The 5,980-nt window shown below is 45.7% G+C and overlaps 1 long non-coding RNA gene across 1 annotated transcript; it reads left to right on the forward strand.

Annotated features, from left to right (window-relative positions):
* LOC110401675 lies at positions 851–2,123 on the forward strand. Its single transcript, XR_002440530.1, has 3 exons — positions 851–937; positions 1,124–1,225; positions 1,364–2,123. It is a non-coding gene; the product is annotated as an uncharacterized LOC110401675 (long non-coding RNA).

Below are 5,980 nucleotides of genomic sequence, written 5' to 3' on the forward strand. Positions count from 1 at the left end.
GATCAAGGTGCTCAGGGCTGTCAACCTTTGACAAGCCCCTGGGATGAGGACTGTTTCAAAGAGTTCCCACAGGTAACAGCCACAGCTTCCCTCTGCAGAAACTACGGCAATTCCTCTCCTTCACACCGTTCACATCTAATGGCATGGGCAACAGAAGCTCTGGTTTATGGTTTCTCATATCACCCCTTGACTTCTGGCTTGGATCCCATTTGCAGTTCTTCTAGCATCAAGACCAATTTAAGAAGCAGGTTATATCCCAAAATACATAGTTCAACGGTATTGTACTTACATGCCTTTTAGGGTCTGGGTAAAGGCTGGTTGTGGTAATTTGCTACTGTTCTTTTCATTTGTTTGTTCTAAAGGTTCCCCTGCATCTGAATCTGAGCAGGTTCTGTTCAGCCCCTGTATAAAATAACTGCTGTAGAAGCCTCCCTAAGCTCCTTTACCTTAAACACTAATGCAAATCATTTATTTGGTTTTCTTCAATTGTTTCTCCCCTTAAGTACCCCTTTGGCACCTCAGTCATCTGCAGGAGCTGGCAGCTCTCCAGCAGGCTAGCAAGCTCTGGCAGATCAGGGCCAGGAGCACTTTAGAGACAAAACTTCTTTTCACCGTGCATCTGATTAGTTCCTAGCACGAGAGATCTCACCCTGGGCTGAGGCTCCTGATGATACTGTTACAGCCAATTGCTGTTATCTCCCTGTACAGGAACTGCTGAGTCACGGCCTGAACCACTGATTGAGCACCCGGAGGAAAGACCCAGTCAGCCCTGGGAGCACAGGTGAAGGCAATTCACTGTGTGACCAGAAGGGGTGGAGCCAGGCTCCACCCTCTCAGACCTCACTGAAGGGCTGACTGCCACTGAGGAAGGATCTCTTTCTGGAGATTCCTCCTTGGGGGAATCTTTTGCCTGTGAACCCAGAATCTTCTGATATGGGTGAGTGATCTACTTTTCTTCCTTTGTAGCACTTTGCTATTGTGCTGCTCCTTCCACCTCTTTTGTAAAGCCTTTTCCATTGTGTTGATCTTTCCAATTGCTACGCTTTCCATTTAGATTTTGGAGCTGTTTCTTAACAATCAGACAAAATCAACAGTAAAACTCTTCAGGTCTGATGCTTTGCAGGTGCTGGATTCATGTGCAGCTGCTTTTGGGGGCTGTGTCCATCTGAAAGTATTTCTCAGCAGTGACTGCAGTGGGGAAATGGCTGTGGGCTGCCTCATGCAGGTATCATTTCCTTCTCTGTGAAAACAGATGGAAGCACTGCATCTGCAAGCACAAAGAGCTTTTTGTGTAACTCTCTGAATGAGCACATGCATTAGAGGAATGTGATGACAATAAACTTGCTATTATCTGCCCACACAGTCCCAGCCCTGCCCTGCACGCCCTGGAGCTCTCAGCCAAGCCCCTTTGGCAGCAGTGACACCGAGCTGCAGACGTGATGCCAGATGCCACAATGGGACTGCATGGGATGCGGGACACTTAGTGCCAGCTGAGTTGGGAAGAGCTGCTCTTGCCACAAATACTGCAGAAAGGTTTTGGGGTCTCTGGGTCAGCTGTACCTGTCAACACACCTCTGTGAAAGTGACACCATCACATTCACAGCTTCAGCGGCAACCTCATAAATCATTGCGCTCAGCTTAGCAAGTTGTGGGTGTTACTGCATGGACTTCCAATGAGGGATCTACTGGAAATGCATCAGAGACTGAGTTGGACACACTATCAGAGCAGGCTATCGAGGACAGAAAGTGCTGCCCTCCCATGTCAAATAAACAGCATGTGCACAACCATTCAGATTCACAGATGAGTCCATTTCAAACTCATTCCAAGAAAGCTGAATTTGACAGTTTAGGAGCTAATTTAACGTTGTGCATGGTCATCTAGCAATGGAGGTTAAAAGAAGACTGGGATTACATGATAACATTGGCAAGGGAATGATGAAATCTCATAGATTTTTGCAGGACCGGAGAGGGATTACAGTAATAATTCTTCAGAAGGGTGACAAGAGAATAAACAGTCTTTTTTCATGTCTTGACAAGAAAGTGAGTAGATAACTTACAAAATAAAGTGTATGGAAAAGCAGATCCAGACTGCTGTCACACCGTAATAAAGATTTAACCTTTAATATTACAATGTAAAAGTGTACCTTGGCAGTAAAGCCATCACCATTAGGTTACACAGTGCAAAGCAACATATACCTCTTCAGCATAACACATGAGAAAAGAACGTGCAGAGTCACTGCCAGGTTTCTGAGCAGTGAATGCCATGTGGTGCTGCCAAGAAGGGCTCCACTGACATCACATGCGTTGAAGGCATACACAAGGAGGACAACTGGGAAAGAATCAGAGAACTGGGATAACTGCTAGCTTTCATGAGGCAGATTATGTTTCAGAAAGGATAAAGGAAAAAAAAGAAGAGATCTATTTAAGCAAAGCTAGCAATTTTTTTCTGGATTTTGGGCAGGCATACAAGTATGCACCATTTCCCATAGATCATATCCTTTTTTATTATTAATAATGCATTCCAAATTTGTTTATAAAGACTTTACTGAGCTTATGTATACATAAGAGATAAGTTAGATACCAGGAATAGATTGTCATAGAGATGGTATGTCTAAGTGTGCAAAAATAATTAGTCTAGAGCATGAGCCCTGGTTTCTGTCAGCTTGGTGGATGTGACATGGGCATGGTGTTGGAGCTGCTCCATAATCTTCATCACTGCTGGGCAATGTCGCCCATTTTACTTTTCAGATTTTTACATTCACATTTCCTCATGTGTGGTGATGCAGGGTCAGTACAGAAAGAGCAGTTTGGGTTATCCTATAACTGATCTGAGCACCAGAAAAAATGAGACACGCACTGCTAGAACAGTATCATCAAAGCACACCTGATAACCGGATGCATTGCCTTCAAAAGATAGCTATCCCCGAGTGGTTTTATTTTTCATACTTTCATTTAATCGGTCTTGGCTGATTATCCCTAAGTGCTGGAGAGAAACCTATCTCACATTTTCATGCATGAAATTTGCTTTGGCAGGGCAGACAAAATCAGCAGAAGCAGCTATTTCCCTGCCTCCAGCGGTGCAGTGTCTGAGCTGAGAGGAGAGCTGAGATCATCACTTTGGGGCAGAGCAGGTGAGGTGACCTATCACAGCAGGTGGCTACCCCCAGCCAGCTCCTGCCCCCACGTGCCCAGCACCTGAATGGCCACCCGGCAGCATCAGGCTGGCAGCGAGGAGGCAGGCGTGGATGCTGTGAAAGCTGGAGCTGCAGAGCTGTACTGAGATGGCTCGAGGCCCAGAGCTGTTTTCTCCCAAGCTGAAGAGCAGAGAAATCTGACAGCCCTCCCAGTGACTGAGAACTTCAGAATTTGAGAGGATTTTGGAAACTGCCCTGAAAAAGTCTGCCTTCCAGTGCCTTACCACTCTTTCTGAGAAGAAATTTTTCTTAGTGCTCAATCTGAACCTCCCATGTTGCAACTTAAGGCCGTTAACCACTTGCCCTATTGCTGTTACCTGGGAGAAGAGGCCAAGCTCCACCTCACTACAACACAACTCAGGGCAGCCCAAGCGGCCTCAGCTGGAGGTGGTACATTTTGAGAAGGGGTTGTGGGGCCACTTGCAGTCACCACAGTGAGGAACTGAGTTTTCTCCTCCCACATATTTCAGAGAAATTACAAAACTGGAGTGAGAATGTGAGGTATCAGGCACAGATAGCTGCAAATGAGCATGAAGCCAGCCAGAGGGTCCAGGGCAAGAGGCTCAGACCTGTGTAATCTGGTGCGACATTATCGGTATTCAGTGTTGACAGCTCTCGTAGAGACTCACCTGAGAACCTGTAACGTTCAACCCGCAAAATACTGGATTTTCAGTAACCCATTGAAACGTTGCTAAGCTGATTAGTGCTGGCGTATGATGATCTGATTGCGTTCAAAACGGTTTCTGTCTTGCCCCTAAAAGACCAGACAAACAGCCACGGGGCCAGTTCTGTGGAAACATTCCTCACCATGGCTTGCCCCATGTGGGATGTCACCATTAAAATTAATGTGGAGACAGAATTGCTGCTAGTTGTCATCATTGACAAAGATAGACAGCCACCAAAGTTATTACTTGTGTCAAATAGCATCAGTTGTTAATAACACGTTTTTGTTTTTTTTTCTGAGATGATGAGTAGCAGAAATATAATATTTAACTGGGGTTCATCTAATTGAACAGCACACATTGTGAATATCCTGTGTGAAGCTTTAGAGCTTTCAGACACAAAAATCGAATTGTATTTAGTTGATTTTCTAAAAGCTAAAGTTAAGCAGGAATGAATACACTCACTGCTGTCACAGAGGAATGATAGAAGAAGTCAAACAGGGCTATGGCATAGGTTCAGAGATCCTAGAACCACCCTGGTCCAGGAGCAGCACCAGACAGGAGGTCAGATGTATGGTCTGGCCACCTCTCTCGGGTGTGCGTGTTCAACAGGACAAGGCTGTGCAGGAGCTGTGCAAATTCAGTGCTGCTTCTCTTTTGGGGGAAGGCAGGAAACCCTGCCTGGCCTGCATGTGGGGTGCTCAGGGTGTTCCCTGCTGTACAACACGCTCTCCCTCCTTGGGTCCTGCTGAGCTCTTGAGTCAGGTGCTGCTGGGTTTCATGCACTGACTGTATGCTGTGTAAAAATTGTATTTTTCCAAGGTTTTGCATACATTGAGCGTCAGCTTCATTGAATGTCTTTCTACTAGGAGAAAGCATTAAGGATTTACTGTTGCTAGCCTGTTCATACTTCATACGGTTGCAGCACATCCTTCTTACTCATTTTCTTTGTAAAATAGACGGTTTCTGTCTCTTCAGTGTCTTTCTATAGAAGTGTCCCCATGGCTTTACAATTTTTTGATCTCTCTCTACACTCTGTACATTAATCTACATCACAGCAGAAAGACACTTGCTCCTAGTTAAGGCTGTGAGGGTTTTTCTGCTTTGTAGCCAATTTTTTTCAAGGCTCAGAAGTACACACATTTACTTGCATAACTCGCAGACTTGCCATGAATCATGGAGATACAGGATGGTGCTGAGATCCAAACGAACAATCACTAGAGAGGAGGGCTGTAAAATCTAGCTCCTCTCTGAAAAATAAAAGATGATTCTGCTTTCCTAGTTAAAAAGACTTATCTCTTGTCCTCCAGAAATGTCAGGAATTCAAGACGTAGGCTAGGTAATCCTCTGGGCACGCAGCCCTTGAAGAATGCACCTGTGCTCTGATGCTGACAAGGATCAGGATGCTCGGTGCCGGAGGGAAAGGGCACCACCTGCCCCAGGAGGAGAGCACACAGGCTGGGTCACAGCTGGTGTCACGCAGACCGCAGCAGTGACTGTGCGCAGCTGCTGATGGTCACGGTGAGGGGCTGTGGCCAGTGTGTGTCTCAGCCCCCCACATCGTTATGGGGCTGCAGTGTGATGTTCTCATTCATGCCATGAAACCATTCACGTGGGCATGGATCTGAGATCTGCCGCTGACAAAGCCAGCTGGCTTGGGAGGCTGCATCCACCTCGCATTGGCATCACAGAGCGCAGGGCAGCCCGTCCTGTAGGCTTCACCATGCGTTTCACCCTTCTGCTATCAAGACCATTACACAAATCTTTTCTTGCTAGCTTTCTTGGAAATGAGGAGTTGGAAACCAGAGCTGCCTTCATGTGTATAAAACAAATCTTGAAGACTAATGTTAGAAAATGTTTTGCCGACACATATATTCTTAGCTTAATAACTAAAGAGAGGTGGTTGCAGATGCTTGTGTGAGAATGTGGAGTTTAAGAGATGTCAGAGTAGGAGTGAGGAGGTGCTAGGGTCTGTGGGTTGTACTCATCTCTGTAGAAATGAAGTCATCCCAGTAAGACAGAAAAGAAGATGTTTAACTCCTTGTCTCTTTTTGTCTTTGTTAAAACACAAAATTTCTCCTTTTTCCGGTTGAGATTATTTAAGTGTTTTCTGTGATGTGAGAT

Source organism: Numida meleagris, chromosome 6 (genome assembly GCF_002078875.1).
Source record: "Numida meleagris isolate 19003 breed g44 Domestic line chromosome 6, NumMel1.0, whole genome shotgun sequence".
NCBI lineage: Eukaryota > Metazoa > Chordata > Aves > Galliformes > Numididae > Numida > Numida meleagris.